The sequence below is a fragment of the Myxine glutinosa genome, chromosome 13 (genome assembly GCF_964187855.1).
Source record: "Myxine glutinosa chromosome 13, kmMyxGlut1.1, whole genome shotgun sequence".
Lineage (NCBI taxonomy): Eukaryota > Metazoa > Chordata > Myxini > Myxiniformes > Myxinidae > Myxine > Myxine glutinosa.
The window spans coordinates 35431559-35446938 of NC_136273.1; the positions used below are offsets into that span (position 1 = coordinate 35431559).

The window sequence follows — 15380 nt, forward strand, 5'->3', positions numbered from 1 at the left end:
CGTCTCAAGAGCGGGTCGTCGGCCATTTTGACTCGCGCAGGACTTGTGCTTCGCTCGCGGTTTCGTTTCTTTTCGACCATTGTCACCGCATTCAGATGTCGATCTGGGGCGTGTGGGTGACGTGGCTTTTTGAAGGTTACTTCATCCATACCCGAGGGTGTGATCTCTCAATCGCCTGTAGGGCGCCTTTGGATTTCCCAGTCGCCTTAAGGGCGTCTTTGTGCAGCGTTGGCTGTGACTGTACTTGCCATCCGCACGGGATTCTGGTCTCGATTGGACCTCGTTCTGGCGATCGCTGGAGCGAATCAACGTTGGCTTGAAGCCGGGAATAAGAGACATTGGGGAATGTTCTTGGTTCACTCACTTGGAGCACAGCGAGTTATATATATTACGAAACTGATGGTACCATCCTAGGACATAATGATTGTACTTTTGAATACGATTGTTGTTGTACTGTTATTCTTGTGGGATCTTAATACAATATTTGTTGGCGAGTAACAATTGGGGTGGCTTCTCCATTAATCTTTGACACACAGAATACATTTTTCTGCAGTGACTCCTCTCGGGGCTCGGAGGTACACCGTGACCAGGGGTTCGGGGAGGAGCACGTAGCAGAAATTGGGGGCTCGTCCAATTGACTCGGGGGCTCAAAATTGGGTCTTCGTCTGGGATTGAATTCCCTAATAACACTCGTCCGGGATTAAATTCCCCAATAACATTCGTCCGGGATAGAATTCCCTAACATTCCCAAATTTTTCTAACATTCCCAAATTTGTCAAAAAAATTGGAAATTTTTGTGTGAAGGTTAACAGGTGCTAACTAATAGTCACCATGGTGTTTGACGCAGAAAAGTTTGCGGCATCCCCTAATGAGGCACAGTTCCAAGCATTTAAAAAATCGGGATCAGTGGCGCAGCCTTGGCACACAGAAGATTGCTGTCTGGATCCTTTCATCTCTGGGATCACCCAGTACAGGTTGGGTGGGCCAACCCAGATGTGTCTTGTACGCTAACCTTAAATGTGAAGAACTTGTCACATGCAACGACAGAGCGAACGCTTCGCTTAGCATTCATGAAAGCTCTTGGCAATAAGACAGGATATGATTATGCACACGATGGGACAATCAACAAGATTAAAAAGACGGGAGAATCTGCAGTTGTGCACGTGGATGCTCTGTGGGAGAAGAGCTCCCTCGATGGTGCACAGATGGATGGAGCACAGGTATGGCTATGTCTCTTCACCTGATGAGATCTCCACAAATTCCTTTGGTTCAAGGCACAAAAGGCAAAACGAACACATATGCTTTGCTGGATGTCATAGTGGGGCAACTTAGCATAACAATTGTGCATTTTGTGAGGAAAGCACCAAATTTGGCACACTAGTAGAGTATCCTATTATGAACAGATTTGGATGTTGGGCCATCTCAAATTCAGCCCCTGATGGCTGTGGCAGCCATTTTCCAAAATGACACCTTCAGCCTGTTCCGACGAATTGCATCATCAATTGGCTTGGTCCTTTCCACCAGGCATTCCCTGGTGAAAGCCTGGAACTGCTCTTGGCCAATCTTCTTCACATTCCTGACAGTCTCAACTGCAGCAGGACCTGCAATTTCCTTTGTGTCAAGGACAACCAGATCCATGCTCTCTTCCTCAAAGGGGTTGCCAAGCTCTTCTATGACGCTGACAAGGGCGCGGACATCCTTGGCGAAAGAGGTCTGCACACTTGGTGTCTAGTCGTGATGACGTGTGTCCTCTCGCCTCCCCCAGTGTTGATGGCCATCCTGGAACTCTTCTATGGCCCTGGCAACTTCTGGCCCGGCAATCATCCAACGCCGCAGGGCACTTGGGTTGTCAGTGAGGCCGACTGCTCCACCATCTCCTTTGATGCAGGCGTTATTCTGTTCATGCGCCAGGTCGATTGGGATCGAAGAGAACACCTTCTTCGTCTTCTGTACAGTGAAGTTGCCAGCCCTGAATTCTCTGGCTACATCTGGGTGTTTCATTGGGAGTGCAACCATGTCCCTGAGGTGAACAGGGACCCACCTGCCATAGTGTGTGTGGTCTAAGGCATGGAACCATGGGACCAGTTCCGTCAGGGCATCAAGGTACATCGTGAATGAAGCCTGCCGCAGAGAACGCACGTAGACCAGTACCAACATCTCTAGTTCCAGCACAGTTGCCCAGCACTGAAAGTTGGGAATGTCTTCTCCTCTCTGGTGACACCGGTCTTCGAACTCAGGCAGGTCTTCTGCATCATCAGCATATGTCATACAGTGGCGTTCATACGCACGGTGTTGCAGGATGTGCAGTGCCGCTGCAGTGATTTGATTAGCTCTTCTTGTGCGGGTGAAGTGGGCAGCTCGCAGGAAGGAGTCAGCCGTCCCTGGCGTTGCAATCTCAGCTTGCAAATCTGCAAATTCTGCAAATCTTGCAAAAATCAAATCTCTGAATCTGAGATGGCCCAATATCCAGATCTTTTCATAATATGATAGTCTACTAGTGTGCCAAATTTGGTGCTTTCCTCACAAAATGCACAATTGTTATGCTATATTTAGCTCAGCTGCCGGACTATCATGGAGAAATTCGGATGCATGATCCAGATAAATGGACAGCGAAGGTTTGGGCCCCCACCTGATTGATGTGTTCTGCCAGACTGCATGATAGACCAAGACACATTGCACATTGGAAAGACACTAATGGGAATAACAGGACTGGATCGGCCCTCCACCTCCACGGGGCTGTGAGTTATTTATTGGGAGCATCCCTTATGATGCATTTGAGGATGAGCTCGTGTCAATATTTGAAAGTGTCAGTGAAATATACGAGTTTCGACTCATGTTGCAGTTCCCTGGGAAGAATTGTGGCTACTCTTTTATGACCTACACAAACCAGAAGGATTCCCAGTGTGCCATTGAAACTCTCAACAAGTACGAACTGAGACCGGGCCACCAACTTTTTGTTTGTATTAGCGTTGACAACCGCCGTCTTTTTCTTGGAGATCTACCCCAGAATAAAGGTGAAAAGGAACTTCTAGAGGAGTTGAAGAAGGTGACAATTGGCGTAGAATATGCGGTGGTTTATCCAGCCGAAGGGAAGGAAGCTGCACATCGCAAACGTGCCTTTGCTTTTGTGCAATATGAATCCCACTCCTGACACCACTTGTTACGACCTGGCCCCTGCGTGAAGGGCTCGGGGTACTGCCTATTGCTCTGGAGATCCTAACCAATGTGCTCAACAGACCAATACGTTCCCCATGGGCGGGTCGCGCTGTATGAGCAGTCAGAAGTGACCGAGCGAAGTTACCATCCAAATGCTGATGCAATTTTACACCCTACTCAAAATTCAACACACAGTATGCCAATCTAGACATGCAATGCAAATTCAAAACAGGGGAATAAATGCAAATCCTTTCCTCAGAATCAAGAAAAAAAACACAGGGTACAACACCCAGGAAAATATCTCATAAGGAAAAGATATCCCACTGATATGCAGCGGCAAAGTTCAAGCAATTAAAGGACAGACAGGCGCCAAGACAAAACAGACAAGACAATTAAACGACCCACCCGGTATCCCTAGCTAATCCCAAAGGAGAGGGAGAGGACAGCAAAATAAAGAAATATTCGCCAGGATATTGTCGGAGTTACAAGCAACAAAAGGCTGAAACTTCTTGAATAGCTCAAGGCTCCTTTATTCCAACAAACCTCACAAAACCAAACCGGGACTCCTCGAAATAACCACCACCCCCCCCCCCCCTCCGGTCACTTCGCCCGATCCTCTTAAAGGGGCGTGGCTCCAATAACAGAGCGCACGCAACACCCATACCGTCAATAATCCCATTGGTAACGTGACCGTGAATTATGAACAACCCAGCCTCTATGGGGTATCACCAACAATATAAAGAAAAAAAAAGGTACAAGTCAGGAGACGACGATGGTTCACGAGCGAGCGGTATTATCTGTTATGAGACTAGTGAGCTACACAATACTGAAAATTCGGTTCGATTCTGACAACTTTGAAAATTTGACCTTTGTGACCTTCAAAGGTCAAAGGTCGAGGATTCTGAAATTTGTTGGCAAACTTGTATTTCATTATGTAGGTGATAATACAAGATCATGTACGACTGTTACGGATTCGTCACTTCCGTTTTGGTGGCTTTCATCCACTTGAGATATTTCTGGTTGAATGTATTGTTATTATTTTTGTTTGAGGGAAATAGCAATTATTATTGTCAAAGGGTAAAAGGAATGTTGTAAAATGAAACAGGAACCGGACGGCGATGAAGAGGAAGAAGAAGAAAGAAAGAGGGCGGAGCGAGTCGAGTCGGACAAGACAGCCGAGTTGCTCCGAGTTCTGAAACGAACGTTGGCGAGCTCGAGTCACGAGCGAACTTTCGGGTTTCCGGGATAGGAAATTCCTGTGACAGAGTAGTCATCGCTGTGATCGATCAACCTGCGTGTCAGGTTTTGGGCGTTGGATTCCGAGGAGAATTAGTGCCGGCCCGGTACGTCTCAAGAGCGGGTCGTCGGCCATTTTGACTCACGCAGGACTTGTGCTTCGCTCACGGTTTCGTTTCTTTTCGACCATTGTCACCGCATTCAGATGTCGATCTGGGGCGTGTGTGTGACGTGGCTTTTTGAAGGTTACTTCGTCCATACCCGAGGGTGTGATCTCTCAATCGCCTGTAGGGCACCTTTGGATTTCCCAGTTGCCTTGAGGGCGCCTTTGTGCAGCGTTGGCTGTGACTGTACTTGCCATCCGCACGGGATTCTGGTCTCGATTGGACCTCGTTCTGGCGATCGCTGGAGCGAATCAACGTTGGCTTGAAGCCGGGAATAAGAGACATTGGGGAATGTTCTTGGTTCACTCACTTGGAGCACAGTGAGTTATATATATTACGAAACTGATGGTACCATCATAGGACATATTGATTGTACTTTTGAATACCATTGTTGTTGTACTGTTATTCTTGTGTGATCTTAATACAATATTTGTTGGCGAGTAACAATTGGGGTGGCTTCTCCATTAATCTTTGACACACAGAATACATTTTTCTGCAGTGACTCCTCTCGGGGCTCGGAGGTACACCGTGACCAGGGGGTCGGGGAGGAGCACGTAACAGAAATTGGGGGCTCGTCCAATTGACTCGGGGGCTCAAAATTGGGTCTTCGTCTGGGATTGAATTCCCTAATAACACTCGTCCGGGATTAAATTCCCTAATAACATTCGTCCGGGATAGAATTCCCTAACATTCCCAGAATACCCAAATTTGGAATTTTTCTAACATTCCCAAATTTTTCAAAAAATTTGGAAATTTTTGTGTGAAGGTTGACAGGTGCTAACTAATCGTCACCATGGTGTTTGACGCAGAAAAGTTTGCGGCGTCCCCTAATGAAGCACAGTTCCAAGCATTAAAAAAAAATCGGGATCAGTGGCGCAGCCTTGGCACACAGAAGATTGCTGTCTGGATCCTTTCATCTCTGGGATCACCCAGTACAGGTTGGGTGGGCCAACCCAGATGTGTCTTGTACGCTAACCTTAAATGTGAAGAACTTGTCACATGCAACGACAGAGCGAACGCTTCGCTTAGCATTCATGAAAGTTCTTGGCAATAAGACAGGATATGATTATGCACACGATGGGACAATCAACAAGATTAAAAAGACGGGAGAATCTGCAGTTGTGCACTTCAAACGACACGTGGATGCTCTGTGGGCGAAGAGCTCCCTCGATGGTGCACAGATGGATGGAGCACAGGTACGGCTATGTCTCTTCACCTGATGAGATCTCCACAAATTCCTTTGGATCAAGACACAAAAGGCAAAACGAACACATATGCTTTGCTGGATGTCATAGTGGGGCAACGTAGCATAACAATTGTGCATTTTGTGAAGAAAGCACCAGATTTGGCACACTAGTAGACTATCCTATTATGAACAGATTTGGATATTGGGCCATCTCAAATTCAGCCCGTGATGGCCGTGGCAGCCATTTTCCAAAATGACACCTTCAGCTTGTTCCGACGAATTGCATCATCAATTGGCTTGGTCCTTTCCACCAGGCATTCTCTGGTGAAAGCCTGGAACTGCTCTTGGCCAATCTTCTTCACATTCCTGACAGTCTCAACTGCAGCAGGACCTGCAATTTCCTTTGTGTCAAGGACAACCAGATCAATGCTCTCTTCCTCAAAGGGGTTGCCAAGCTCTTCTATGACGCTGACAAGGGCGCGGACATCCTTGGCGAAAGAGGTCTGCACACTTGGTGTCTGGTCATGATGACGTGTGTCCTCTCGCCTGCCCCAGTGTTGATGGCCATCTTGGAACTCTTCGATGGCCCTGGCAACTTCTGGCCCGGCAATCATCCAACGCCGCAGGCATGGCCGGCGCTACCATTAGGCGAACTAGGCAGCCGCCTAGGGCGCAGACATCAGAGGGGCGCATTACTGAACCTTAAAGGGTCACAGTTTTATACAAATTATTGTTTTAAGAAAAAACATAATAAAAGGAAAATATAATAGTTCATTATTCATAATAGTGTAAGTAATTAATTTTGAGCATGTGCGCTTCGTGGCATACGTCACATCCTGTTTGAAACTCAGGACGTCAGAATCACCGCTGTCAAAGCGGCGAATATCGTTCGAGACTCGATCTTGCCACAGTAAGTTAATCGCTGTGAATTCAATTTTCAACCTACAGTAGAAATATTTGCAGAAATATTTGAAATATTTGTACCCGAACCATCTATCTATAATTCCAGTAGTGTGTGTGTGTGTGTGTGTGTGTGTGTGTGTGTGTGTGTGTGTGTGTGTGTGTGTGTGTGTGTGTGTGTGTGTGTGTGTGTGTGTGTGTGTGTGACCGCTGTTGCTCGTCAACCACTGATCTGATCTAATCGAAACTTGCCAGATATATTGCTGGGGACCTGAGGATGTGCCTTTTCAAGGTTTGAAATTATTCGGACAAATGCTAACCAAGTTATGTCCAAAAAACGATTCACCACCAATCAGAGAGCAGCGAGCTATCACGTGTGCCGAACGTGGCGAACAGACTCTGCCTCGGACGGCACATTTGAGAGCGTATTCATTTATTTCAAGTTGGCAAACTATGTTGGCGCTATGTTGGCGTTAAACGATGTTTTAAAACTAATTAAAACTAATTTGCGATTCATCGTAACTGCGATATGCGACCTTCCGGACAGTCAAATGAGGACGTCACTTCCGGACTTACGGATAGTCATAGTGACGACGTACTGAATGCTGAACGTGGCGAGCAGACGCTGCCTCGGACGGCACATTTGAGAGCGTATTCATTTATTTCACGTTGCAATCTGTGTTGATTGTTGTAAGGTACGATCGATTGTAGTACACGTTTATAATAACTCTGCCGATACAGGCCCGATTAACTGCAGCGCCATCCGAGCTGCGGCGTCGGGAGGATACATTCATTGTACGGTCACATTACGCACTTACGGGCACGCCCTAGTATTTGGAAAATCCGAAATGACACGATTGAAGCAGCCAATCAGAGCTTCACATTGGTGCTGGATCGGAAACTCTAGGTCAACCAGAAGTCCGTCAACGGAAAAACTGACGATTACGGCGAAGAAATCCATCTGTTTCTTTATTGGTGCAAACCGATTTTAGTGTATATTGTAGCTAAATGTATATTGCATGCGATAGTAAACTGTAGAAATAACGATGCATTGGTTGAATGGCCGTAAATTCAATGTTTCCTGACCAACCCTCCATGCCCAAAAGCGGTAGGCCGAAGTACGCAATTAACGCCATTATTGGCTAATTAAATATGCTAATTAGGTGATAAATTATGCACAAAAATAAATTATATCACTTTGTAACAAGTTCAAGTACGAGAAGCAAAATTGAGCAGTATATCTTCAAAATTACACAAAATCTCATTGATTTGGTATAAAAGTAAGCGATTTACGCCATTACAGACTAATTAAATATGCTAATTAGGTGATTAATTCTGCCAATTATTTTATTTTTTTGAGTTTCATCTTAAAGAGCAGACAATTGTTTCTCCAATTCCACCCATTTCCCGGATCTTCAAACTGGAATAACTCTGGAATGCCTTGACCGATTGACATGAGCTTGGTGTCATTTTTTTCAGACAAGGTTTGTCTATCTATTTAACATTGTTTAGAAGCTGCAATATGAGAATATAATTTTGCCCTGACGTCCCTATATGAAACCGACGTAGCCTGCTCCCATACGTCACATCTGACATGTTCAAAACGCTGCCGCCATTTTGTCGTTGGGCGAATGGATTGATCATAGTCAGGAAAACGGGAGATTTAATTGTTTGTTGATGTGAGATTCGAACGGATCGACCAGCATTCTCATTTTGTTCTGTACCCTGGTCAGACAGGGGGTTCTTTCATTACCTGCATATTCGAATACAGCAAGTATCAACCACCATCCTGTGTCTTGCTTAATTCTTCCCGCGTCACCATAGTTTATAGTTCATTGTTTGTTCATAACCAGTTTATTGTTTTCAACACTAACAATACTGTTAAACTTAAATCAATTTGGATCAAAATGATCTCATATATTTTTATTTCTTTTTTGCAGTGAGCTATGGCTGATAAAAAACGGCCTTCTGGAGCCCAGTACCGCAAACGAAAGGCAGAACAAGCTAAGGAGCAAGCAAAGCAAGGGGGGTTCTTCCTGAAATACCTTCGTACACAGAAAGCAAATCAAGAACATGAATATGACTGTACTCTTGTTGAAACTAGCACTGGGGGAGCTGAATGTTGTGCTCCTACTACAAATGATATGAACTCCAAGACCGAAGTTTCACAAATTGGAGATATTTCTGGAAAACACACAGAGGAAAAAGAGGAGGTCAAGAAAAGTGAGAGTACTGCAAAGTCTGCAAAATAAGATGGTATTGTGCCTGATTTGAATTACAGTGACCCTGCCAAATGGCCCTACTGTTGCAGTGATAATTTGCAACAGCTTATAATACAACATGGACCACAGCAGGTTGTATCACATGATTTTCCCAAAGACACAAATAACAGAAGATTTTCTCCTATACACTACAAGAGAAGACTGGCAAATGGTGAAGAAGTGTGCCGTCAATGGTTGACATATTCAACCTCAAAAGATGTGGTTTTTTTTTTTGCTGCAAGTTGTTCAGCAAAAGAAATGGTGCATCATCCCGACAAGAAACAGGTTAAAAAGACTGGAAGAACATTGGAGCAATTCTTTCTTCACGTGAGAGGAATACTGACCATTTAGAAAACTATCAAGCCTGGCGTGAACTTGAATTGCGCTTATCTAAAGGAAAAACAATTGATGCTATTAACCAGCAGAAAATTAGGCAAGAAGAACAATATTGGCGACAAATCTTGCAACGCTTGATTGCTTTGGTAAGAGTTCTTGGCATGCAAAACTTGTCATTCCGCGGTACAAATGAAAAGTTGTACAGTGCTAGTGTGGAAGTGTAACTCAGGGTAACTCATTGATTGGGACTGGTAACGAAGCAGATGGACGATTTCGTAAATGAATGTCAGGAATGTGCACGAACGTGGTAATCTCTTGTTCACCTGGTCACAGCCCCGGGCTAGAGCACCCTCCTATTGTGAGGCAAATGTGACTCCCAGCAGGGGGGGAGCGAACCGGCTCCATAAGGCTAGCGGGATGACTGAGTAACATTTCTGCGGAGAAGGGATTAAGATTTAGCGCACGGAGGATTAACTCGAGTGTGCCGATATAAACAAGGACAAACTTTGAGTCGAGTACACTTATCACGAGAACCTCTGCCCGACGGAACGAATGAGTACGCAACGGGAAAACAGCGCTAGGAGAGCACCGGCCAACAAAGAAGAACCAACGACTTGAATTACTAAATTCGTTATAGTATTGTAGTTCCTTATTATATTGAAACAAGTGAACTAGTAGTTAATAAAGTCTTGAACTTTTGTAAACCTGTTTCCGGTCATTGGAGTCTCGAGTCCCAAACACACTTCCACGACACTAGCAATGGAAATTTTAAAAAGTTTGTAGAATATCTAGCCCTTTTTGATCCTATCATGAATGAACATTTGCGTAGAGTTAAAGATCAAGAAACAATGGTTCACTACCAAGGAAAAGATATCCAAAATGAGCTCATACAGCTTCTAGCCGGTGCTATAAAGCAGCAAATTTTAACACATACAAATTCAGCCAAATACTATTCAATTATTCTGGACTGCACACCTGATGTTAGTCATATTGAGCAAATGACAATGATTGTACGTTTTGTTGATGTAATCAAACCATCAGATAATGAGATGTCTGAGTCTGAAGTTATCATAAGGGAAAATTTCTTGGGATTTGTTCCACTAAAGGAGACTATAGGTGCCTTTATAGCAGAAACTCTTCTTGAACAGCTTGAAATTGAAATTGGGATTGCCAATTGAAAATCTGCGTGGTCAAGGTTATGATAATGGGAGTAACATGAAAGGCAAAGAAAATGGCGTACAAAAGAGAGTCCTGGACATAAACCCACGTGCCTTTTTTGTGCCCTGCAATGCACACTCTTTAAACTTGGTAGTCAATGATGCTGCTAGGTGTTGTCTGGAAGCAACTACTTTCTTTAGTTTGGTTCAACAGATCTGTAATTATTTCTCTACATCGACTAAGCGTTGGCAAATTCTAACTAGCCATATATCAGACTTAGGCATAACTGTTAAGCCATTGAGTGAAACAAGATGGGAGAGTCGGATCGATGCTTTGAAACCACTGAGATATCATCTTGGTAATAATATGATGCTTCATCATACCAACGGGTGTCCGATCGGCCCCCGGGTGGTATATTTTGTATGTCAAATTTTTATTATCTGCACTTTGGTATCTAGATTTTAGGAGTTTGTTGGTCTACCCTAGCCTGCTTCAGGGCATGTGTTACTTTCAGATGCTGGCAGGGTATTAGGTTGTAAGATTGATTTTTATTCTGGGGTCCAAAAGGACCCCAGCAAAAATTGGCAATTCCATATTGTGTTGTAGATGTGTAACACATAGTTCTTTCTGTATTTGCAGTGAATGATGGCCAACAAAGGAAGACCAGCACGTTATACTGCAGCAGAGGCTCTGCGAATAATATTAGAGGCAGATGAACAGTCTGATCTGGAAGATTCGGACATATCACACGATGAAAGCGATCACATATCAGAAGCATCTGACTATAGCGACACCGAATCAGCTGAACCAACCCCTGATGCCCAGGATGATGATGAGCATGACGTGCCCCCTCAACTTGATCCAGGCAGAAGGTGAGGCCGTGGCCGTGGTCGTGGCCGTGGGAGAGGTCGTGCCCGTGGTCAGGGAGGTGGTCGTGCCGATAGCGATACCGACTCATTGGACGCCCAGGATGATGATGCTGGACCTGAGGTGCTCCCTCAGCCTGATCCAGGCAGAGGTAGACATGTGAGACGTGGCCGCGGCCGTGGTAATGCATACCAAATGCCAGCAAATGCACCAGGTCCAGATGCTGCTAATCAACCAGATCCAGCTCAGATTGCACTTGTGGGACAAAATGGCACTGTGTGGCAAAGAAATGCCCCAAATATTGGTAGACGTCGTGTACAGGATATCATCAGACAGCCACCTGGTATCACCAATGAAGCTTGTTGTAACTCGATGGAGGAAGCATTTGGCTTCTTCCTTACACCTGCCATGATTGATCTGGTAGTCATCGAAACCAACCGTGAAGTCAGGCGTTGCTACAGAGAATGGAATGATGCCAATCCTGAACAAGTTGAAAGAGTCAAAACCTATGTTCCTGCAGGACATGATGATAGATAATCAATTAATTTTGTTGACGATATTTCACGTTATAGTTTGGTACAGGATTATGCCATTGTTTAGTTCAGAACACGTCAAATGCCAATATTAGCTGGGAAAAGAGCAAAATGTGAGTGATATTTCCTAACAAATGACTCATCGAGGAATGCATTGACTACTATTCTGTTATTTTTGTGCTATTGTCACGTGTATGTAGCCAATAGAGCATTTAAACAAGCAAAGGTATTTTGTGTTCCTTTTTTTCTGTTCTAAAAAATGAAAATATCAGTGGGTTCCGAACGGACCCCGGTTGGTAGGATTTGTATGTACAACAGGTTGGTAGGACGAAGGTTAATAGAGATCTTTGATGATACAAGCCTAACAGGTTCATCTGGAAATACTTCCCGAATTGAAGCCAAGGCCCTTGCTGGTGCAATTAGTAAGTTCAAGTTTGTGGTATCCCTTGTTACATGGTACAACATCCTTTTTGAAGTCAATCTTACAAGCAAGCTACTACAAAATAAGGAAGCTGATTTAAATTCAGCTACAAAACAATTGCAAGTGACGAAGAATTATCTTGTGGACTGCAGGTGTGATGAGGGTTTTCAACAGGTTTTGACAGATGCTACTGAGATTGCAAAGGAACTCGAGATACTACCAAACTTTGAGACAGAAGAACAAGTTAGAAACAGGAGAAAGAAACGGCAGTTTGAGTAGGAGGCCCAAGAAGAGGCACCACAAGATCCAAGGCAGAAATTCAAAGTAGGTTTCTACTATGCTGTTTTAGACATGGCCATACAATCTATTGAAGAGAGATTCCAACAGCTACAACAATATAATTCACTATTTGGCTTCCTGTATGATATATACAGTATAAAGATAAAATCTACTGAAGATGTACTTAAGGACTGCAAGAATTTGGAAAAATCATTGATGCATAATGGAAACAAAGATATTGATGCTGAAGATCTGTGTTGCGAACTTGTAGCAATAGCTCGAAGACTTCCAAAGTCTATGCCGCCACAAGAAGTACTTCTCTTCAAGCTACAACAAAAACTCCTGGATAATGTGCCAAATGTTTCCGTTGCTTTAAGGATCCTTCTCACACTTCCAGTATCAGTGGCAAGTGGTGAACGTAGTTTCTCAAAGCTCAAACTTATAAAAACTTACATACGCTCTACAATGTTGGAAAAGAGACTAGTTGGCTTGGCAGCTATATCAATTGAACATGCCCAGGCATCAGCACTTGATCTGGTTGAATTGGTGACAAAATTTGCAAAGGGAAAGGCAAGCAAAGTGAGATTTTGATATGTCTGAAATTGAAACTTTTATGAGACGTTTTTAACTCTGTTTGTCTGGTTTTTTGTTTGTTTCTCTGTCTGACTGTAAGCGAAATATTGTGGTAACGTGACGGGTTGGTTACGCCAAGTATCCTTAAATGGTATATACCTGTATACTTAAAGGTGTGTGAAGTAAAAGGTTTGAATGTTGTGTTGCCAATGGCTGAGGTATGCATTACACCGAGTGCCCTTTAGTTCAAAATGATTTGTGTGCCAAAATAATTTCTTTTGTATTTGCGAAATTTAATCAAAGATTGATTATTTAAAATTTTGATTTTGCATATCTTAAACTTATTGCTCAAACCAAAAACTGTTTTGTTTATCTGTAATTTCCATTCTCACACTCATAAAGGGACCACTTTCTATATTTTGCATTGCAAACCACATGTAGTGTCATATTTTTTTTTAAGTGAAAGCCCATTTGCCCCAAAGCGTGGGGTAACAGGGCCACTGCCATATTAATGGATATTGCGCCTTTAATATTGGTGCTGTTGGCATCTTACGGTTGCATGTTGGTATTCTTGCAATTTAAAATAAATTTATCAGTTTCAAGTTTTCTGCTTTTTATTTTTTCAACAAAACATCTGTTTTTCACAATCGAAGTTGGCAATTTTTTGGGGGGGGGTGGGTGGGGGGGCATGCAAGTAGCTGGCCTTGCCTAGGGCGTAAAATAGTCTGGCACCGGCTCTGGCCGCAGGGCACTTGGGTTGTCAGTGAGGCCGACTGCTCCACCATCTCCTTTGATGCAGACGTTATTCTGTTCATGCGCCTGGTCGATTGGGATCGAAGAGAACACCTTCTTTGTCTTCTGTACAGTGAAGTTGCCAGCCCTGAATTCTCTGGCTACATCTGGGTGCTTCATTGGGAGTGCAACCATGTCCCTGAGGTGAACAGGGCCCCACCTGGCATAGTGTGTGTGGTCTAAGGCATGGAACCATGGGACCAGTTCCGTCAGGGCTTCAAGGTACATCGTGAATGAAGCCTGCCGCAGAGAACGCACGTAGACCAGTACCAACATCTCTAGTTCCAGCACAGTTGCCCAGCACTGAAAGTTGGGAATGTCTTCTCCTCTCTGGTGACACCAGTCTTCGAACACAGGCAGGTCTTCTGCATCATCAGCATATGTCATACAGTGGCGTTCATACGCACGGTGTTGCAGGATGTGCAGTGCCGCTGCACTGATTTGATGAGCTCTTCTTGTGCGGGTGACGTGGGCAGCTCGCAGGAAGGAGTCGGCCGTCCCTGGCGTTGCAATCTCAGCTTGCAAATCTGCAAAATCTGCAAATCTTGCAAAAATCAAATCTCTGAATCTGAGATGGCCCAATATCCAGATCTTTTCATAATATGATAGTCTACTAGTGTGCCGAATTTGGTGCTTTCCTCACAAAATGCACAATTGTTTTGCTATATTTAGCTTAGCTGCCGGACTATCATGGAGAAATTCGGATACATGATCCAGATAAATGGACAGCAAAGGTTTGGGCCCCCACCTGATCGATGTGTTCTGCCAGACTGCATGATAGACCAAGACACATTGCACATTGGAAAGACACTAATGGGAATAACAGGACTGGATCGGACCTCCACCTCCATGGGGCTGAGAGTTATTTATTGGGAGCATCCCTTATGATGCATTTGAGGATGAGCTCGTGTCAGTATTTGAAAGTGTCAGTGAAATATACGAGTTTCGACTCATGTTGCAGTTCTCTGGGAAGAATAGTGGCTACGCTTTTATGACCTACACAAACCAGAAGGATTCCCAGTGTGCCATTGAAACTCTCAACAAGTACGAACTGAGACCGGGCCACCAACTTTTTGTTTGTATTAGCGTTGACAACCGCCGTCTTTTTATTGGAGATCGACCCCAGAATAAAGGTGAAAAGGAACTTCCAGAGGAGTTGAAGAAGGTGACAATTGGCGTAGAATATGCGGTGGTTTATCCAGCCGAAGGGAAGGCAGCTGCATATCGCAAACGTGCCTTTGCTTTTGTGCAATATGAATCCCACTCCTGACACCACTTGTTACGACCTGGCCCCTGCGTGAAGGGCTCAGGGTACTGCCTATTGCTCTGGAGATCCCAATCAATGTGCTTAAGAGACCAATACATTCCCCATGGGCGGGTCGCGCTGTATGAGCAGTCAGAAGTGACCAGGCGAAGTTACCATCCAAATGCTGACGCAATTTTACACCCTCCCCAAAATTCAACACACAGTATGCCAATCAAGACATGCAATGCAAATTCAAAACAGGGGAATAAATG

At 44.4% G+C, this 15380-nt stretch overlaps 1 pseudogene; it reads left to right on the forward strand.

Moving 5' to 3' along the window:
- Nucleotides 1-1070: 1070 nt before the first annotated feature.
- On the forward strand, nt 1071-3151 carry LOC137438338 (putative RNA-binding protein 46; annotated as a pseudogene).
- Nucleotides 3152-15380: the final 12229 nt, after the last annotated feature.